A 22,980-nucleotide genomic window follows, 5' to 3' on the forward strand; every position below is an offset into this window, starting at 1 on the left:
TCTCTCTTTGGAATAAGGGTTTGACTTGTGTTTTGTATCCTAAACATGAAGGTGTCGTAAGGTGGAAAAGAGGAATGTGAAGGGACATGGGAAATGAGTATTAGTTGACATCTCACAAGAAATTCTGCAATACTTAGAACAACCCTAGAGGTAGCTTTATCATCCCCGCATTAAAAAGGAGGAAATGAGATGCAAAGAGTTTGAGAAACTGCCACCTTTTCAGGGTCATAAGTGATAGGGCAGGGCCTTGAGCACAGGTTGGTCTGACTTTACTACACCATACTTTTCATAAGAAGAAATGACGGAAGAGCCATCACTTTCCAAGGGACACCAGCTGCAAGTGTGGAAAGACCCATTTGTAGTTTTTCTTAACCCTGGAAAAGCCTTTCCTACTTCATAGAGGGAATGTTCCAGGCCTTGGATCCCAGGACTGACTAGGGAAACACAAGAGCCATCTTAAATCTTTTCATTATCTTATGTTCTGTGTTTTTCAAACTGCAAATTTAGGTAACAGCTGCCCAGTTAAAGAAAATAAAAAACATAATCGAATACCTACTTTTTGCCAGGTGCTGGAGATAAAAGCAGCTTCTTTGTACTGGGTTTTGTGGACACTGTGTCCAGACTCTTTTATGGGGAAAAACAGAGGCAGGCAATCTTAATTTATACACAGTCTGGGACTTTGAAGAGGTACGCACAAGAGGTAGGAGAAACCCCAAGGAAGGGCCAATGCCCAGTCTAAGATAGGTGGTGAGGATTCTCAAAGGATATGATCAAGAATTAAGGAGGAAGGGGTTGGCCAAGGGAGATGATCTGGAAGATGTTGTGACTGGAGAGAGGGGTGTTTTAGGCAAGGGAAACCGTGTTGTCAATCAGACCTGTTAGGTCAGGGATCTCCATCAGAGTGAGATGGTGGAGCTGTGGGTGCGTGGGCAGGCAGGTTCCTGGTCATAAAGAGCCAATTTGTCATGAAGTAGCTTAGATTCACCCCTCTAGGTGATGATATGGTGCTGAAGGAATTAATCAGGAATGTCTTGGTTTCCCAGGCTGCTAAGACAAGTACCCCACAATGGATTGGCTTAGACGCTGGGAATTTCTTGGCTGACAGTTTCCGAAGCTAAAAGGCTTGCTTCCTCCTGGACATGGGTTGCATTCTGGCTGGCCAGAAATCCTTGGGTTCCTTGACTTTGCCATCACATGGCGATGTCCTCTCCTTTCTCTTCCAGGTTCTGTGACTTCCAGCTTCTGGCTCCTTGCCGTGGCTTTCTCTTCTGTGTCTGAATTCCTTTGTTTATAAGGACTTCAGCCACCCACTGTCACTCAGTTTGGGCAAACCTTAATAAGATTTTCAAAGGTCCTACTCACAAATGGCTTCATGTCCCAGGTTGTTGGGGTACCCTTTTCTGGAGGACATGATTACATTCCAACAAGGAATGATATGATTAGACTTGTGTTTTTAGGTACGCGGCTTGGTGACAGTGAGGAGGGTGGATGGGATAGAAATTGGAGATGGGAAGTTAGCTCTCATTGTCTAGCAGAAAGATGAGGGCCTTGATTAAGGTAGTGACAGTGTGAATGGAGAGGAGACAAATTCAAAAGACATTAGGAAGTTCGGATCGTGGGACTTAGCACTGATTAGAAAGGGGAGGGTGATGGCAGGGAGTGAGGTATTGAGGACCACTCCTGGGCATCTCCCTTGAGTATGTGGGTGGCAGGGTGGTGGTGTTGCTGAATGAGGTAGAGAATGAGGAGGGATCGTAGGCTGAGGGCAAAGATGAGCAGTTTGAGATATATTGAGTTTGAGATACCCTTGGGCTATATCAAGTAGGCAGCTGAAGTCAAGTCTGAAATTCGTAGGAAAGGTCAAGACTAGAAATATAGGATTTGGAATCTATGACCTAGAGTGATCATTAATATCTTTGAGGTGGATGAGAATGACTGGGGGAAAATAGGGTAAAAATAAAATAGTTCCTGGGGTAGAACTCCTGGGGACACTTAAGTATCAAGCAAAGCATCCTGGGAAGGAGGTGGAATAGAATCAGAAATGCATGGATCCACACAGGGAGGCAAGGATTCCAGAAGGAGGGGTGGTGGTACAGGTAGAGTGACATTCTGCCGAGAGGTCCAGTAAGAAAGAAGAGTGTAATCTGGGTTTCCAGAGAGGAGCCCATTGGTGACCCTAGGGCAGAATGTTCTGGCAGACTTACTGAGGATGGAGACAAACTGCAGCCATCCTGGCTGAGAAGGTCTCGGTTCTATTACAGAACATTCCCTCTATGCTTGGTGGAAAAAATTCCCTATGTTGTTACATTGAGACATGTCAAATGGTGTTTTTCTTTCTTTATATGGAGGACTATTTATTATGAAGTGTGTTTTGATGACAGAATATCTTAGCTGATTTTCCTAAACTCTTATCATTTATATTATGGACATTCTATTGAAAGAAAAGGTGTTTGAGATCTACAGATAATAGTTTAACTCTTATTGGACCTAGAATTCGTAAAGAGGTTGTTTCTATTTTTCAGAAAAAAGTAATGCTCTCAAACTGTTTTCTCTTTTATTGCCTTACTCTTACTATAATCAATATATAACAGTTTTAGTTTCATTTCATACAAGTATTTATTTTGTATGCAGATTAACAGCAGATCCCTCACACCCTTGCTTTTTTTTTTTAAAAAAAAAAAAAGGTAGCTAGTAGATAATTGCTGCTGTTTTCTAGATAACAACACAGTCTTTGGCTTGTAAATAGAAGTCCAAGTAGTTTTTTATAGTGTAGGTTGGGGTTTACTTTTATTGTCAGTTTATTTTTATTTATTTATTTCTCCCCACCTACTCGTTGTTTTTCTTAGGAGGCACCAGGAACTGATCCCAGGACCTCCGATGTGGGAGGGAGGCTTTTGTCAATTTAAATGATAAAATTTTGGATCTAAGTATTTACTTTCAAGAATATTTTATTAAGTACTACATATTCATAATATGTTTCAGTGTAGACTAACAAATCCCATCATGAGTATTTGGTAAAGCAATAGGAAACTTTGCAGTCACTACAACAAATATACATCATATGCTTTGTAGAGATGACACACTGGAAATTTCAATGGTGCTTGTTTTTGAACGCATGCTCTATTTAATGTGTCCTTAAGTTCTCAGTCTCAAAAATAAATCCAGTGCAGGCAGCACCTGCCTTTCATGTACAATAAAACATCAGCTGTTAACAAATCCCAAGCAATGAAGTATATGGCATATAAAGCTGAAGAACTAGTATTCTAAGAGGTGATGTATTTTCATTCTAATAAGCACCTCAGAATTCATTGAGTGAAAAATTTGAGTTTAGCCATAGACCTTGGCGAATGGATGCTCATAAATTAATCAATATGAAATTGTGTCCTAGGTGAGAAACAAGAGTGGGTGTTGAGAGGAGGTAATAAACGATCAAACTGCAAATGGAGACATTTCATCACAGCACTGTTCTTACTGGACATTATTCACCAGTGTACCTTTGATTTATTTTCTCACTGGGTTTGTAAATCTCTTTCATGGAGTACAAATTTCATGAGGAGTAAGTTCCATGTTCCAGAAGATTATTTGGATCATCTCTTAGACTTTGACTTTAACAATAATGGCAACAGAAAGTGGATCAACCTAAGCCTTTAGCAAACCCCAATGTTTTCAGAAAATATATTTTAGATTCTTTTTTCTTTTGTGTATTCCATTTGTGATGAAATGACCTTCTGTGATAATTTGTTCCATCATGCTTTGGGAAATGTCAATACTAGCAATAGGAAAGATCAGATATATCAATTGGTCCATCTTTCCCCTAGAATAGGGACTTCCTTTGCTTGCCATTGTATTGTGGATTTTCTGCTTCTCTATCATTTTCTCCTAAGCTAATTATGCCTTCAGAAACTTTTAGTATTCTAGTCTGTTAACTAGTTGACTAAGTCAAGTGAGTACTAAGGAGACCAAATCTTGGATTTAATAATGACAAAAATCACTTTACATGGCATGTATACTTTTCACAGTACCTTCGTCTGTGTAGAGTCCAGTTAGCCCTCTTATTTTAAAGTCACAGGCTATATACCTTTAGGCGAAGTCAGCCAAGCCCTTGTCATTGACCATGAGTTAGAACTGGCTGCAAGACCAGCAAGCTGTAGGACTCTGGGCCCAGAGTGGACCACAGGTCACCTGGGCCCCTTACCTCATTTTACAGAAGAACAGCCGAGGTCCAAAGAGGTAGAGCCCTGTTCCCAGGCATGCCCTTCTGGGAAGGACTCTTCCAGGTCCACTGTGCATGGCTGCCCCAGCAGATATCCCATATCAATGACGGAAACAAAGAAAAATATACAACAATTGAACATTCATGTTCTACTCTCTCCCAACAGTTGTCTTACTACTCCTTAGAATCAGTGACATTGTCCTACACATCTGGAGAGTAAGGACTCAGATATTCCTTCAACTGTCAAATGCTAAGACCCCCTCTGCATGACACACTGTGCTAAGGGAGGGAGTGCACAGATAAATAGGACTCCTGTTATTTTAAATATTTGAAACCAATCCTTGGCCCCCCATCCCCACTGCATCTCTCATAAAGGAGGATGATCTATAAAGTAGTCCCCTTAGATTCAGACTTTACAATAACCAACCTCCCTGCTTGGAATGGAGTGACTTTTTTTCGGATCCCATGGCTTGATGCCAAGGCCATCTAGTATGCTGGGAAACTGGGAACATTTGTCTTGACTCTTACGTGGTAACCAGTGGCCTCCTGGCAGGCCGAGGGAGATTGGATCATCTCATTACCTCATTTTTAATTATTACCTCTTGACCTCACTCACTTTCTGTCACCACACCATGTACTGATGTTAATTGGTCAGTAGCCTGAGAGCAGCAGACTTACTCGAACTTTCCAACCAAAAGCAAGCAAACTCCAGCTACTGCAGATTCCAAGGTTTTTGGATGGCAAAATCTGGAAAGGTTTCCAAAGGAGACAGAGAGGAGAGAACCACTTTATTTAACAGAATAATTTTATTCAAAGGCCTGAGCACCAGGTTAATTTAATATTATTGCACTTGGTTCTCAATTATCCATTTCAAGGGACTTTTTAACCTTATGGATTATCAATGGCCACTAAGCCTTAGGCAGTCAAAACAGGGGTCAGGGTCAGCCATTAAATCAATAATTGTGTAGAAAGTAGAATTCAGAAAACTGCCAATAACTTGGATTGAGGGAAGACCTGTTGAAATTATTGAAGAGACTGAAGTTTTACTTTTTTCAGAGAAATGCAATTTGATTCTAGTTGCAGGTTATTGTGCAAGTTACTTAACTTCTTTGGGTCTCAGTTTTTCCCTGTAAATAGAGGTTAGACAAGATGAAATTTAAGGTCTCTTTCAGTGCCAACATGCATAGGAGTAGGACTTTAAAATACCTGTAGTAACTGGCAATGAGCTAGCTAAGTAATTCCAACTATCAACTTACTTTAACACATCGTTGTGATTTATAACAAAGCCCCAGCTGAAACCTATTTTCCTTGACTTATATTAGCTATGTAGTTTGTCAAAATACAACAACAAAAAACAAAACCGTAGAATTTTTAAAACTTGATAGGATCTTTGGTTTTTGTCCCCACCCTCACTAACAGTTGTCTATCCCCTTACGTAGCTGTCATTTCCATTGGTTTGAGGAACCTATTGTCCACTGATAAGCACAAATGGTGAAGGGCAGAGGAGCCATCCAATGGTCAAACACTCCAAATTGATGAAGTCCTGAATTGTTGGTACATTTCTAGCACATGATGTTTCTTGAGGCTTTCCGTGGCTTCTGTTATCTTTACCAGCACTCCTTTGCCTATCCAAACGAAGTGTTATTAAAGGAAATGAAGGTGTGTGTGTGTCTTAGTGAGTGTGTATGTTCTATATAAAGTAGCCACATTGGCTTATAATTGCCTCCCTCTTTCCCAATTCCACCTCCAAACACATCAGATTTGCTGCTGTCGTCTTCCCTTATGCCCGGACTGTAAAATAGTAGAATCCTTCACTAAAGTAAGTAATGGAGACAAATGAGAAAAGAAAGAGGAGCATTCTTTGGACTTGGAAGGAGTTTTTAAATATGCAAGGATTTTTAAAAAATTGTCTTGGGAAGTCAGATAATGCCAGTGGGAAACTGCACATAATCAATAATTTCTATAAGATGTTAACCTCACATTTCCCTATGTGTTGACATTTGGTTCCGTGACCAAAATGTCTCACAAAATCTCTAACACTTAAATCCTGAAAAAGCTTTTCCTCGGCCCCTCTCCCTTGTGCACAGTGTCTGGGAAGCCACGTCTAAATCCTCTCTGGGCAGTGGGAACTCTTGATTCTGTTCTTACTAAGCAATGTGGGTTCATGGGTAGTTCACCCCCACTATTTAAAGCAGCTTTCTTCTAGGGCTTGTGGGTACATATATATTTACACCGTTTAATTATTGTGGAGTCCTACTTTATTTCCACGTTCAGAAACAGAAGTAAAGTATTTACTGGTGTTACTTTAATTTTTCAAAGATTTATTTTATTTAGCTATTTCTCCCCAACCCCTCGTTTGCACTTGCTATGTTTGTCTTCCTTGTTTCTTTTCAGGTGGCACTGAGAACCAAACCCAGGATCTCTGACGTGGGAGGGAGTGCCTAACCACTTGAGCCACCTCCATTCCTTGCTCTGCTGTGTGTCTTCTTGCATTTTTCTTCTCTGGCTCTTGTATCAGCTTGCTGTACCTGCTCATTGCGTCAGTTTGCTGTCCTGCTTGTCCTCTTTAGGAGGCACTGGGAACCTCTGTTCCCTGCTTTATTGTGTCTCTCATTATGTTTTTTCTTTGTGTCTTTTGCATCAGCTTGCCATGCCTGCCCATCACACCAGCTTCCTGTCTTCTTTAGGAGGCACGGAGCTGAACCAGGGACCTCCCATGTGGTAGGTGGGAGCTCAGTCACATGAGCAACATTCATTTCCCTGGTACTACTTTATTTTACAAACCCACTGACCAAATTGATTCAATGAAACTTTGTTAACTTAAATTTTATTCAACCAATACTTTCTAGTGCCACTGAGGCTTTACCTGACCTAATCAGTGTTAGGAGTTCAGGTTGTGGCCAGCAAATAAAGCAAACTAAAGTTGAGCCTCAAATCCTTGACCTTGACCCCAATATTATACTCCAATCAGTCAGTCAGTTGAGCTGGTCAGTACCAACCATGCCTGCTTAGGTTCCAGGAAAAAGGGTCAAGAGCTGCCTCAGGTGAAAGGGAGCTACACATAAGCTTTTTGGAGTCCAGACTTATTTGCCCACTTAATTTGGAAGAAGAGATGTGTGTCTCAGTTCTGGGATGTAGTAGTGAAGGCAAAGATGATGAAGCAAATATTTCTAAATTGATCTCCTGTGCAAAGGAATATTATTGCTTTCATTTGGTCGCTTAGCATTAACTTTTTAATAGTGCATTTATTTACTCGAACTCGTATCCTCTTAAAAACTTTCTTGCAAAATTTCCAAACTGCTTTGTCCTTTGTTTTCTTGAAGACCAGTCCTCTTAGTTTTGGCATTGCCTGACACGATTGGATCTATGTCCAGCTCTTCATGGCCGAGCAGTGACGCACTGAGAAACTTGATAGAGAAGCACCTGCAGGGATTGACGCCTGGCCTGGATTCTGCCAGGCTGGATCTGAATAAATCCTTAAGAGTAAATCCAGGTGAACAGGAAATCATTTCCTTCTGGTCAACACTCAACTTTGAGATCCACAGTGATCAAATGCGAAGGCCCAGGACAATTGGATGCTGCCAAGTCATGTTTCACCCACAGACTTGGCATGGCCATCCATCTCAGGTGGTTTCATGGAATAGCCCAGTGACTGAAGAGCCGGCCCAGATAATAGAGTAGTGTCTGTGGAAAGTTTTTTTCTCTACTTGTCCCTCCCAGCTTGGGAAATGTGTGCCAAGCTTGGGTGGGTGGGAAGATCGGGTGGTTTGCAGAAATCAGCATGAGTACAGATGCCTTCTGTATCTCCGTGAGTTTGTGGAGAACTGGGACTTGGGGCTGCCTCTCATGATTTAGTGGGCTCAGTAGACATAGCAGATGTTGTTCTGGTTGGCAGAAGCAACAGCCTGAGGGATATCTAGCAAGATGGGTCTCAGATGGTTCTGTAGCAGAACTGAGGAATCAAGGTCAGTGTGAACTGGAAGCCATATGTATGGCCCTCCCAAATCTGTGAAGGCCCTTTCTGTCAGGTGTGGAATGCCCTTAGCTAGATGGAGCTCCAAAGGGTAAATTCCAAATCAGCTTCCTGAACACAGAGCGCCCACCAAGAGGCCATCAGGTGTAATGCCCCAAAGATCTGCAGCTTGGATGAGAAATTTAAGGGAACCTGTTAATTTGCTACTTAATTCAGCTCATCTCTTTGCATCACTTATCAAAGTAAAAGCTCTAGTGTTATAGGCATTTCACATTTAAAAGAAAATTTGATCTATAATTGAACCCAATGGGAAGAAGTTTTCATTCGTTCAGTAAATATTGAGTACCCCTGTGTTCTCAGCACCGGCTCTGCAATATTGAAATGGATATGCCCTGTTCTCCTGCAACCTGCATGTCGTATGATGGAGTGCCATTCAGAGACTAAGGGCAGCCTTGACATCTATTCTCCTTTGGATCCTCTTTTCCAGGGGTTGTGATGGTCACAGGTAAGGGACTTTACATAAGACACTTAGAATTAATGGGGCAAGCACAATGTTTGGCACAACAGTGGGTTTGTGGAATAGAGCACTGTTTGACAAGCTCAAGTTAGTCCTCTCGTGGGAGAGAGGAGGACAGGGCAAACACTTGACTGCCAGAGAAGTATAGCTGCCACCAATGTGTGCTCCTGTGGAGCAGGTTGGAGGATGGAGGGGGAGGAGGCAGCGCCTTTCCCTTTGGATTCTTGACAATGACACCTTGCCATGGTTTCTCAATCCCAGAGACATCCTTAGGCACTGACCTCTTTCCAGACAGACTGACTAGACCTGGGATGGATCTGACATCCTGGCTTTGAACTCATTTCTGTAGGGGTCAAATGGGCCAGTCAGTCACTTATTCCGTTCATCAAACACTCATTGGATGCCTGCTTCCTGCTAGACACTACCAGGTACTGGGAAACACAGAAGGTTCGAGAGACCTGGTGGATCATTCATCCATGGCTGGATGTTTCCTTCTAAGGAGTGAGGAAACTAGAAGCAAGGAAACAGGACACTAGTGAAATCATTTCAAGTTGTGATGCATGCTAGGGAAATGGGGCATGTAAAGGGCTGGGAAAATCACGGACTTTGGGAGGGGGCTGGCCAGGGCAGGCTCTCCCTCTGAGGAGGTGAGCTCTGAATAGAGAACTGAAAGACGGGGAGGCATTGTGGGGAGCGGAGACAAATGGGGCAGTGCATTTGAATGCCCAGAAGGACAGACCTTGGTTGGTCCAGCTGTGGCTGGAGCAGTGGTCAAGCTGGAGAGTGGTCAGAGAGAGGCAGTGGCCAGATGCTCTGGGTGTCTTTGACTTTCTAGGGACAGCTGATGTTGGGTCTAACTAGAATCCATTGAAGGGTTTGCACACAGCTGTGATGTAACCTTAAATACCATGGCCAGATTGGTAGTCTATCTGTGCTACTATACTAGACATTCTTCAGGGCCTCTCTGTGCCCTCTAGCTGGCACGCAGTGACCTTCAGCTCATCTCATCCTTCATATCCTCCCTTCATGAAAACCTAGCTCCAACCAAATGTCTGCTTCTCCTGCCTTCATGCCTTTGCCATGCCGTTATTGCCACCTATGGAAAATCCACTCCCCTTTACTGCCCAGCTCACATGCCATGATGTCCCTTCTCCACTCATCCTTTGTAACTTAAGGATACCATTATATTTCATTGATTTCATGATGCCCTTTCCCCCCAAAACAACACATACTTATCTCACACCATACTGAGAGCCAGGAGTCTGGGAGTGCCATATCTGGATGGTTCCGGCTCGTGGTCTCTAATGTGATTGAGTTGTACTGTCAATCCAGACTGTCATCGTTTCAAGGCCCAGCTGGGAGCGGAGAAGCTGTTGGATGGAGGGTCTTGGTTCCTCGCTATGTGGGCTTCTCCCTGGCATAGCAGCCAGCTTCTCCTAGAGGGAGTGACCCCAAAGGGAGAGCAAACCAAGATGGTAGACCCCATCTTTTTTATAACCTAATCTCGTAAGTGATATGCCATCACTTTGTTCTGTTTGTTAGAAGTGAGTCTCTAAGTCCAGGTCCTACCCAATAGAAGGGGAATTAAATTCTACCTCTTGAAGTGGGGGAGTATCAAAGAATTTGGGGATGTATTTTTAAAAACCATCACAAGGAGGAGGATTATTCTAGGGCAGGGGCTCTTTTTGTTCCATGGACCCCTTTGCCCGTCAGGTGAAAACCACAGACCCCTTACCAAGTCTACACTATGCTGTGCATGATTTAATAAATCTGTCATACCCACACCAACATGTCCCCACAAGAATAGTATTTTTTTTTCTATTTCAATTCAAGCTCACGGACCCTTTATTAAGAACCCCTGTTCTAGAGGAAGTCAAGATGCCTGTATTTTTCCCCCACATCTAACTTCTGAAATCGGGCTGCATCTAACAAACTGATGGTGTTGCCAGCTTCTTTGGAGTTGCTTTTAAGTTTCTTAGCAACTGTGTTAGTCAGCCGAAGGAGTCCTGATGCAAAATACCAGAAATAAGTTGGTTTTTATAAAGCTTATTTATTTGGGGTAGGAGCTTACAGATACCAGGCCATAAAGCATAAGTTACTTCTCTCACCAAAGTCTATTTCCATGTGTTGGAGCAAGATGGCTGCCAATGTCTGCAAGGGTTCAGGCTTCCTGGGTTCCTCCCTTCCTCAGGCCTCTTTTTCCTGGGTTCAGTGTTCTTTCCTTCCTGGAGCTTGCTTCTCTTTCCTCTGAGAGCTTACTTCCCGGGCTCCAGCTTAAGGCTTCAGCATCAAACTCCAACCTCAAAACTCCAACATAAAAAACCCTCCAACTCTATCCTTTGCCATGCCCTTTATCTGTGAGTCCCTACTGGCACCAGATTTTTACCTAATTACTTAGTCAAGTAAACCTCTGAATCCAATATAATCTAATATGCCCAGAGGAAAAGATCAGTTTACAAACATAATCCAATATTTCTTTTTGGAATTCATCAATTGTATCAAACTGCTACAGCAGCTGTATAAATTAATGTGTTTTATAATCACTGGCATCTTAGATGGGATGAAATATGGTGATCAGTTCCTACCATTACTAGCATAATCAATATAATTTTCTCCCCTCTTAAAATGAGAGCTCTGAGTTCAGGGCCCACGTGGCAGCCCTTTCTATGTCATACCCAAGGCAAGCACACTTGTTTACATGCAAAGCTAGTGTTCAACTTTAAAGAAAACGATGAGCTAGAGAGAACTGTACAGGAAACAGAAGGGATTTGCTCCAGCTGTGTTAGAGGGACTAAACTGAAGCACTTATAGGACAAAGAAAGGACTAGAGTGTAATCTGTGACCTATTTAGCAGAGCCTCAAGGCTAAACTGAACAGTTCTGGTCTCTTTAGGAATATACCACACTATGTGTTAGAAGCAAAGCCACTGAGGTAGGAAATTAAAGCAGAGGTTAAAGAAAGAAAAGAGTAAAAACTAAAGGGAGTATTACTGTTAACTTTTTGTTTGTTTGGTTTTAACCCCTATTTCTGATATTCTATTTATTCTATTTATTATTTAAGATTTATTTATCTCTCTTCCCTTCTCTCACATTGTTTGCTCTCTGTGTCCATTCCCTGTGTGTTCTTCTGAGTCTGCTTGCTTTATCTGGAGGCACTTGGGAAACTGCGTCTCTTTTGTTGTGTCATTTTGCTGCGTCAGCATTCTGTGTGTGCATGCCACTTCTGGGTGGGCTGCACTTTCTTTCGCGCTGGGCGGCTCTCCTTGCGGGGCGCACTTCTTGTGCGTGGGGCTCCCCTACGCAGGGACAACCCTGCATGGCAGGGCACTCCTTGCACATGGGCCAGCTCACCGCATGGGTCAGGAGGCCCTGGGGATTGGGCCCTGGACCCTCCATATGGTAGATGGACACTCTTATCAGTTGAGCCACATCTGCTTCCCTAATTATTTATTTCTACCCCACCCCCTCTCTGCCTGCGCCTCTATTTTTTTTTCAGAAGGCATCAGGAACCGAACCTGGGGCCTCCCACCTGGGAGGAGGTGCCTAATCTCTTGAGCCACCTCCATTCCCTGTTTCTTGTGTGTCTCATTGTGTTTCCTTGCTGTGTCTCTTGGTTGCGTCATCTCACTATGTCATCTTCTTGCATCAGCTCGCTGCGCCAGCCCATTGTGTCAGCTCGCTATCTTGATCATCTTCTTTAAGAGGCACTGAGAACCGAACCTGAGACCTTCCATGCGGTAGGGAGGAGCCCAGCTACTTGAGCTACATCTGCTTCCCTGATATTCATTTTTTTCTTGATTCTCCCCACTTAAAACTGTAGATCTATATTTTTTAGTCTACCTTGTTTGCCTCTAGCCACCTTGCTGTGCAAATTGGGTTCTAACACTCTCTTTTCTCCTTTTCTCTTTTTGTTATTATTTAGTTTGGGTCCTGGGCTTGCATGGTGATCATCAATTCAGAGTTCTAGCATCTCCTATTAGGACCTGTTACCAAAGTCTTTTATTTAAATTGTTAATTCCCCATCCAGCCTGGCCCTCAGTGGGCATGAAGATTTTAGAATCCAAAGATACTTGAGAAGGAGACTTTCAGCATTTCCCATTCTCTACTTTTGGGAGATTGATTCACTCAACAAACATCTTGTGTTTTCTATGTGCCAACCAACTGTGATGGGTTCTGAAATTACACAGATAAAGATATGTTCCCTTCAAGCAGTTTCTAGTCTAAACACAAAGAAAGTTTGTTAGTAGGCTATTTATATAGTGTCAGGGAGAGAAAAAACATACTTAGGACTATCATTAAACTTGGAAATAACAGCCTTCTGTCCTGGAATGTTTTAGGTTGAGTGATTCCCATGACTGGACTAGAGGATTTAAAAAACATTTTTTATCTCTTCCTATGACTGATTTTTTTTTTTTAGAGTTACCAAGAGAATGCTTTATTCAGGAAAAAAGATATGATTTTTTAAAAATTATTTTTTAATAGATTTATGGTTTTTTAAAAAAGATATAGATCACACAAAATGTTACATTAAGAAATATAAGAGGGGAAACAGCTGTGGCTCAATCAACTGGGCTCCTGTCTACCAAAGGGGAAGCCCTGGGTTTGTGTCCCAGGGCCTCCTTGTGAAGGCAAGCTGGCCTGCACGCTGCGGAGAGCTGATGCAGCAAGGTGACACAACAAAGGGAGACAAGCAGACACAGAAGAACATGCACGAATGGACACAGAGAGCAGACAGCGAGCAAGTCGCAAGGGGGGGGCCGATAAATAAATTTTAAAACCAAATCTTTAAATATATATATATATATATAATATATGAAGTTCTTAAAAACAAGGCATTATCCAAAGATACCTCCTCCTCCCCCATCAACCTGATGTTAAGATAAACTCATTCCCAGGTCATGACAGAATGTTTTCTAGAAATAAAGTTATTAAATTCTGGGCACTTTTATTAAAAATTTAACCCTGTGATTTTTATAACCTGTTATTTTTATAATCCTATCATTGGTCTGATGTAATTCACCTTCTTGGCCTGTTTCAGTTTTTCCTCCCAGGTTTAGAGATCCTATAAGACCAGAGAGCAACACAAAGGCCTGTGCATCCCACCTGAGGTCTTACCTGGGTCAATGAGCTTTTATCCCATCTGTCATCCTTCCCCTAAGCCAGATTAATCGCGGAGTTCAGTGTCAATTCCTTATACAGGTGGCGTCCATCAGTGTTATCTTTTTGGATTATGCAGCCACACACTGACATACAGGCATGCACCGAGAGCTGTGTCTATTCAGCACATGCAAGATGATTATCTTGGTTGTAGCTATCTTTAAAAGTAGTATGAAACTAATGTCTGTTAAACTCGAAACACCGAGATGTCATATCCTTCGTGGTTCTCTGTTAGGTTCTTTTAAAGAACCAAGTCTGCCCTGCTGTCTTATTTTAAGGGTTTAAAAGGGATGGAATTTTAATTGTGTAGGTATGTCACCTACTCTGAAAGGAAACCAGATATTTCCCCACTAGAGTTCTATAGATTTCAAGTAACGGGAATGAATATGTGAATCGGTCAGCAGATATTTCACTGTGACTGGAGAAAACAAACTGTCAATACTTGGCTCGAGAGTGCTACAGTCTTAGAAAAACATTTGTAGGCCCATGTAAGGCGAAATAAAACCCCACAAAGGGCATTGGGGGGGTCAGCACCAATCATAAGATAATCTCGCACAGAAGTCACAAGGCCATTAATATCTTAAATATGCTACTATGTGAAAAAAATGTCCCAGCAAGGCTTCCCACACTAAGCAAGGTCATCGTGGAAGGCAAATCTGAATCTGTTTATCTCGGATTGGAATGACACATGACTGCCTTCAAATTTAGCCTCATTACTGCTCGAGTGTGAAGTGTCAACTTGAAAAGAATGTGGTCTTTTTCGCCCAACAGAATGGAGCGATGGGAGATTGGTTGCATGCTTTTTAGGAGATGGTCCTTGAGCATGTTTTCTGGAAAGCCTGGGCACACAGAGTTACCCCCTTACTCCCAGAGGCCCAGGGGGTTTCTGGGGATTTCCAGATCCCTGAGGACTCCCCCCACGCCCTCCCGTATGGGGGAGCAGGAACAACTTCCGATATTGGCTTTTGCTGGGCACCGTCATCACATACACTGTTTTAGGTCATCTGAGGGCATTGATTTCTGTTGTTAGTGATCTGTCAGCGTGAACAGGCAACCTAGAAGTAAAATTGCCTGTCTATTTTCAGGGCCCTTTTTTTAACCAGCTTAGTAAAACATCCCTCTGCCTAAACATCTTCATAAGCCTTTACGTTCTTGTTGTGAAAATGTGTGTGGCTTTTCTCATGCGTAAAGTCGGACTTCTTTCCTTCCCCGGCTCCATTTTTTGACTCCCAAATGGGTGGCTTTTGTGATTATGCAAATGCATTTTGTTGGTGCTTGATAATTTTCTCTGATCCTCAAGAACAGCTATTTCTATTGCTCCTGACAACCGGGAGACAAAGTGACACCCGGGAGTGTGTCAAAGCCGTCTACAGAGAATTTTAGTGCAGACTTTCCTTAGTTACATTGTTTTCTTCCCTTGCATTGGACAACTTTAAATAGTTTACATCCTAGAGAAATTAAACTTAAAATAGTTGATCTTCTTAAACTCTGATGGGATTACTAAATAATTATTTAAAAAGAAAAGTGTAGCTTAGAATGAAAGTTTCGAGCTTTATCAAGAGCTGGGCAGGTAGGAAAGGAAAAGTCAACCTATCTTCAGACAGGAGTGGATCAAGAACCCTCCCTGCCTTGAGGCCACCTTTCAATCATACCACTGAAATAAAAATTGTCCCTAGTCTTAACCTCCTGATAAGGAGATGCTGCAGATTCTCTGTGATCCTATTACAAATTTTAGCAGCTTTCTAAATATCTCTTTGTTCAATGTGTTAATTCTCAGGAATAGAAAACAGTAGCCTTGTTAAGGGATACTCTTCCTTTTTTTTTTTTTTAAGTTTTATTTTATTTATCTCTCCCCCTCCCCTTGTTGTTTGTGCTAGCTATCTGCTAGTCTTTTTAGGAGGCACTGGGAACAGAACCCAGCACCTCCCAGGTAGGAAGGAGGTGCCCAATCATTTGAGCCACCTCCGTCCCCTGCTTGTGTCTCTAACTGTAGCAGTTTGATATGGTTATGAATTCCAAAAATAGATATTGGATTATGTTTGTGATCTGGTCTGTACCTGGGTGTGATTGAGCTATGATTAGGGCTTTGATTGGGCCACGTCATTAGGGTGTTGAGGTCTCATCCCTTGGTGGGTGGGGACTCACAGATAAAAGGCACGGCAAAGGACAGAGTTGAGGGCTTTTGATGTTGGAGTTTGATGCTGAAGCCTTAAGCTGGAGCCCCAGGAAGTAAGCTCACAGAGGAAAGAGAAGCCAGGCCCAGGAAGAGAGGAACGCTGAGCCCAGAGAGAAGCAAGACCCTGGAAGAGAGGAACCCTGGAAGCCTGAACCCTCGCAGACGCTGGCAGCCATATTGCCCTAATACATGGAAATAGACTTTGGTGAGGGAAGTAACTTATACTTTATGGCCTGGTATCTGTAAGCTCTTACTCCAAATAAATACCCTTTATGAAAACCAACCAGTTTCTGGTATTTTGCATCAGCACCCCTTTGGCTGACTAATACACTCATTGTGTCTCTTCAGTGTATCGGCTTGCTTTCTTGTTTGTCTTCTCCAGGAGGCACTGGGAACTGAACCTGGGACCTTCCAGGTGGTAGGCGGGCACCCAGCTGCTTAAGCCACATCTGCTTCTCTGGGATACTCTTCTTACAGCCATGGCTGGGGATGAGAATGGCACCCACGAGATCTCCCCTTCTTGTCCTTCCTCCATGCTCTTGATGCACATATAACAGTGTTCTTAAAGTGTGGTCCTCACACCAGCAAGTCTGGGGGCTCGCGCTGCAGCCCGACTAAATCAGTGCCTCTAGGGGAGGAGCCAGCCATATGTGCTTTCACTGGCCCTCCGGGTGATCCTCCTGTACACAAGCCTTCAAGAACCTTTGCTGTCCAGGAAGTTGGGGGAAAGAAAGCATTTGCTTACAAGAGGAGCCTGCCCTCACCCTCCGTCTCACTTCCAGTGCACCGATGGAATGCAGCCTTGTTCTTCCCAGGGGCTGGTGAATGATCCCAATTCCTTTTTGTGTTACTAACCTAAGGCCTTTAAATATTAAAATGTCAGAAAATCAATGTTCGTATGAAGAGATTACACCTACAGTTAAGTTAAATTCAGCTCATGGTTTTGGTTGGTAGAGGATGAGCTTCTATAAAAGCTGAACCTTTTCCGATGGGCGTAGAAGCATTTCTGAAATAGACCTATTCACCAGCCACAGCTAATTTGCCAGAAACTGCTCAATGCCTCTTTGGGGGAACCACTGCAAATTTATCGAAGCCTATCGCCTGGAACTTTTGTGCTACAATTCACTTCTTAGAACTGCAAGTTCTGAATTGTGCATTTGAAACTTTGCATTTATTCCAAGGACAAGGGAGCTCTGATTATTTGCATGTTCCCTGAAACCTCTTCCCTCCTCTTCTACAAACACCAAACTTGTCAGACTGTTAATGGAGCCAGCCAGACATGTTCAACTACTGTGATTAGAAGCATCTACTTACCATTAGCACGTCTGAGCCTTGAAAATGCTAAAAGCTTGTGACCATAAGGAAAAGTTAGAGCTAATTTAAAAAAGGCACAGCTTTTGCAGGGGTCTCGTTTCTTCCGATGGATGTATCATATACCCTCTTTTAACGTCTATGTTGATAAAGTTTAAAAAGCGCTGGCTTAAACATTCATCCTTTAAAAACTTCTGGCTTGAGCTTATTTAAATGGAACTTTCTAGTAGCTTCTTGCAACCTGTAATAAACTCAGTGGAGTGAGTGATAACATATGTTTCTAGAAACTTCCTTGCATCCGTGCCCAGGAAAATGCTGCTGTTCGAGGGGTTAATGGTGTCCAAACTTTATTTATGTTTGTGTGATTAGGGATGTGCAAGACGTGGCTCTTGTACTCAATCCAGGTTTGTGGAAGATTAGCTGTTCTAAACAGAAATGGAAGAACAGCCCGGAAGAATTGGAAAAAGAATGCGTAGCATGAGCAACAGGATTTTCCCCCCATGTGTGGCTATGTGGAGGCGGAAAAGGATGAAATGTGGTTTAAAAATTAAATGCAGACTAACTGCTCTCCTCCTCTGAGAAATGCCAGAAAGCATTTAATCCAGGAGATGCTCTCTACCATTGACCGCGTTCCACCCACCGCCATTCAGTAGGAAGCCCCAGACCCCATAAAATAGACCGACGTGCTCATTATTGCAAATGCTCTCTCTTGTTTTTTAGGGTTTGCAGCCCAATGGTTGAGCAGAGTGATTATGTTTGAACTTAGTCAGAGGAACACAGTAACTTAATCGGCTTGAATGCTTAGGATGCCTTCTAGGGAATAAAGCATTAGCAATGGTGGCAGAATTAAGGGAAACTGCATTTGATTATGAAAACATCCTGGATTATGTCTCCATGATCTCTTGCACCAAGAGATCACTTATTCAGACGTTTGTTTACTGGACAAATATATGTTGGTTACCGTCTCAGTTCAAAGCTAGAAAGTTTCACAAGGAGGCCCAAGGCTTTATGGCCATATCCTGCTGTACGAATCTCCAAATTTGGATCTATCCTTCTTGGTTAATTATTTATGGGAAAAATGAGAGTGTCGTTATACTCACGTATATTTGTTTCAATGAAGAATAAGAAACATTTTCTCCACAAGAAATTGTTCAGCTTATCCATAAAGAGCAAAATGGTGCCACTCAAATTGTGTGAGTCCCCGAAGTTCAGGGAAAGAGCTACAGAGCATCGTGAGAATTCTTCAGGCTCCAGGGGTAACGGAAAGCATCGAGTTCAATATTCTAAGTTTATAAATGAGCACGCCAGTATCCAGTAAGCTTAGCTTAAGTGATTTTCACAAGGTTACATGAGCAACTAGTAAAATAGCCAAGCATGGTTCTTTTTTTTTCTGGCCCTTTCCTCTGCATAGATACTCTGCATTCACCAGCTCTTAGTGAGGCACTGACTTGGTTCTGGACCCTGTGTTAGAGTCAATGATTAAAACAATTTTTTTTTTTTTTTTTGCTTGTAATCAGTATATTAAGGAGACATTCATATATTTCAAGAATCACTTCAATTCTGATACCCAGATTTAAGCATGTGAACAATATGATGACTTTTAAACTTACAATTAAAGCTATTCATCATCATTTGCCAGACCACCAACATTCAATTACGGTTACGTTGGAGCATAAGTTAAATGGTTTGAAGTGAGCCTCAGGAACCTGCCTTCCTACCTCATACATGCAAACTTCTCCATGTAAATTTCTCATCTTAACCTCTAAGTTACCCAGCTTCTGCAATCAGTACTTGGGGCTTATCATGGTCAAAAGAGAAGGGGTGGGGGGAAAAAAAAGTAACCAGGACTGAGCAACGTATGTAGATGCATAGAAGGGAATGTAGCTGTCAAAGTGCATGCCCCTCAAGCAGCAGCATGTTATGATAAACCCCTTCTTAGAAAGCTATCATTTCTATTACTGACAACAGACTAAATCATATACTGTGCCATCTTCAAACAACATCTGAGGCCGTAGAATAAATGCAGAAGCATTACAACAAACCCCACTTAATACAGGTAACTACACAGACCAACACTTCTCTACAAACTTTTTCCGATTGCCATTTAAAAAAGTTTTAATTTCATAGTTAGCAATGAAGTCAGTACATATATATCTGTAACCTAGCAAATTCACTCCAAGCTAGTCCACAAATACAGCGAAAAACAATTATATGACCAACAAAGGCTAGTGGTTTTGTTTTTTTTTAAACCAAAGTCATTTTTACAAGTAATAAACTTCATCTTGCACACCGAAGTCACCATACATACAGGGCAAAGCTGGAACTTTTATATGTGAGTTTATTCTTCATTTAACTTTTAAAACACTACAGTTGAAAAAACAAAAGTGATAGCAAGTAGCGAGCATATTATGATTACAGGCCTTCGCTCATTCACTCCGGCCTATAAAAGGCCAGTAGTGAGGGTTAGCCACTGGTCACCATAAGAGGTGTGACTCTGAACGCCACCTCTGGGGTGATGTTCACCATCCTCATATGCCTCTCCATTGTAGAGGCGCCATCTTTCCTGATTGGGATCAAAGTCCGCCAGTTCTACCTGATCCATTTCATCAGTTTCTTCTACCTCTTTCCTCTCGGGTTGATGTTTTTCCAGGAGAGAGTTTATCAGGAGAGAGAAAGCCATTCTCAGCAAAGTTTAACTTAAGTTCGATGAGGAGGCGACCCTTTTCACATGGCCTATGATACATTGGCATGCCTTCGTTTAGCACACCCTCGATATCTCCACGCTTGGCGATCTGACCTGGGTGAGAGGTGATGGCGATGGTTCGGTTGTCAAGAGTGGATATTGGCTGCTGGAAGCCACACACTGCTGCAACCAGCTGTATGTCCATACACATGAAAAGGTCTTCTCCTCGTCTAGTAAAAACAGCATGATCCTTCTGATCTAAAACAATGATGATATCTCCAGGCTCCAGTCCTGGCTCTTGGTCTCCTTCACCATGGAATGTTATCTTCTGGCCATCTTTCGTACCTTTATCAATATGAACTTCTAGAATCTTCTAGAATCTTCTCTCGAACTATCTTCCTTCCATTGCAACTTATACATCTATTTTTAGGGCTGATGTGTTCCCCATGGCCCTGGCACTCCATGCATACAGACCGAATCTGCTGGACCATTCCAGCTCCTAGCTGATGAATTCTTATTTGCATTCCAGTACCTTGGCAGTTGGGACAGCACTCTACTGTTCCTTTCTTACCCCCTTGGCCTTCTTGTTTATCACAAATCACATTATTTTGCAGAGCTAGAGTTCTGGTTGCACCATTATATAAATCTGATGTACAACATTTTTACCTCTCCTTTCTCTCTGCATCCTTCCACCACCTCCAAGAAACGTATCAAAGATGTCTGTGGGGGAGCCAGAACCCCCACCTGCTCCACCCTCTTTGATGGCCTGTTCTCCTCCTTTGTCATATAATTCTCTTTTCTTTGCATCAGAGAGCACTTCATAAGCTTGAGAAATCTGTTTAAACTTCTTTCCCTCATTTGGATTCTTATCAGGGTGGTACTTCAAGGCTAGTTTCCTGTAAGCCTTTTTCAACTCTTCCTGGGTGGCATTCGGTTTGACCCCCAAAACATCATAGTAAGTGGTTTCCTTCACCATTTTCTACAGCTGGTGAGAGGGCCGAGGCCGGTGAGGGGGAGCAGGAAGGAGTGTGTCGCTGTGTGCAGCTCGGGCAGCCGCTGCTCCTCTGGCTCTTACCGAGTGTTCTGGAAAGTTCCTAAAACAAATTTTGAAAACACGAAAGTCCCTGCCCTCGAGTAGCTCACAATATCGCTCTCTGTCTTAGATCTTTCCTTCCTAAACGTGACAAACTGAAAACTTGCTAAGGTTGTAAATTAACAAAAGAGAATCTGTTAGGATGATTGGTTTTGGAAGGACACATTATTAATTACTAATTGCACTAATTATATTTTACTAAGAACATTTTAAAAAGTTAAAATATATGTATTCTGCAGAGAAGGGAAAGCACAAAGTGCACGAGGTAGAAGTCTTGCCTTGCTTCTCTGCTGCTGAGGCCAACGCTGATTCTTGGTGGTAGGGATTTAAGATGAAAAATTCTTAAAATAAACTGTGTGTTCCCATGGGGATGAAAACAGTATGGAGTCACGACTGCTGGGACAGTAATTCTACCCTGCCTCAGCCGCACTTTGAAGCCTTGGGTCTGAAACGGGGCCCTTTGATGGTGTTTTTTTAAATCCCAATTGGAAAATGCAATGCTGAGGACCTGATAAGTGGGCCATTACCCCAGTCCACCTCTCACTTGGGGACTAAATTGTGACAGTTAGTAAATTCCTAAGCTCATGCTAAATGCTGTCGAATCAGTATGTAAGCATCTTGAGGCAGTGACCGCCTGTCACTGTATCACCACTTGTTGACGCCTTCCCAGCTAACCATCCGCAGTGACTGTAGCAATGAGTAAACAGATCTACCCCTCACCCCTGTCCTCAGCCATCCAGGTGACTACCTCCTGGATGCGAGGTATTCCCAGCTCCTCTTGAGGACATAAACTGGGGGTGTTGAGGGCAGAGTACCAGGAGCAGACAGTTGGGGTATAGGGAGGTCCAAGGTGGGGCAAAGATTCTGGGTTTCCGACACGAGGTGGGATGGAAGAAACTTGCTTGGGGGAACGCGGTGACCCCATCAATGGTGGAAGAGGAAATGGGCAATGAGAAATTGGGAGGAAGATCGAATGTGTAGGGATATGTTGTTGGCATGGTAACTAGTTGCTATGTCAGCCTTCGGACTAGTTGCCATGGTGATTTGCCCCTGTTAGGGCAAATGTATATTCCCTAGAGAGAAACTTTTTCAGCTGGCAATTTCTGACCCACCCTCTCGCTGGAGCAACTTGATGAAGGAGGCATGGTTTATAAAATACCCTGCATCCTGAAATAGGGTAGTACTATTTTCAGCTATTTCAGTTGACTGTAATAAGAGTTTGCACATGTAGCACAGAGTATAATTTGGCCTAATTGATTCCAGGCCTCATTATTGTGTCTCTAACATCTTCTCCCCTCCCTCCCCCCTTGTTAAATTCACATTGTTTCCCTTTTCTCTTGGTTAAATAACCCTTGTGGTGTAGGTGAGAACTCTTCCAACCGATAAGATCTGTTATGGAGTCACCTAATTTTCTCTGGTAATGAATAAAAGTCCCTGGGAATGAAATGCTTTTTCTTTCACTGGAATTCCTAATTAAATGAAAAACTATATATATGAAAAGAACTGCTTAGCAAATGGTTATAAGGTAATTGCATAGTACCTTTGTTCAGCTTTGTAGCAAAATAGGTAGGTATCAAACTTGAGAAGACAGGATGAGTAGCAAACCAGGACGGAAGTTTGCCTTCATCGTTGTTTAGATTAGGGGAGAGTTAAAGCACGGTTTGGTACATGTTATTTACTTGACAGGGTTGTATTAGAGTCGAATTGAGAAAACGGAAGGCCTTTAGAGAGAGGGCGTCTTAGGAAGTGGATCACTCTGCTTGTTTCCAAGACTGATAGCAAATTCATTCCGGACAATTAGTTAACCTTTCAGTCTTGGGAGAGGGTTTCTTTTGGTTTTGCTGAAAGAACACAAGAC

General features: G+C 42.6%; 1 protein-coding gene and 1 pseudogene across 1 annotated transcript in view; one reads left to right on the forward strand and one right to left on the reverse strand.

Annotated features, from left to right (window-relative positions):
* BMP6 (bone morphogenetic protein 6) overlaps positions 1-22,980 on the forward strand; it is a 163,435-nt gene that overhangs the window by 72,127 nt on the left and 68,328 nt on the right. The window lies entirely within an intron of this gene.
* On the reverse strand, positions 19,787-21,009 carry LOC139437273 (dnaJ homolog subfamily A member 1-like; annotated as a pseudogene).

This window comes from Dasypus novemcinctus, chromosome 22 (assembly GCF_030445035.2).
Source record: "Dasypus novemcinctus isolate mDasNov1 chromosome 22, mDasNov1.1.hap2, whole genome shotgun sequence".
Lineage (NCBI taxonomy): Eukaryota > Metazoa > Chordata > Mammalia > Cingulata > Dasypodidae > Dasypus > Dasypus novemcinctus.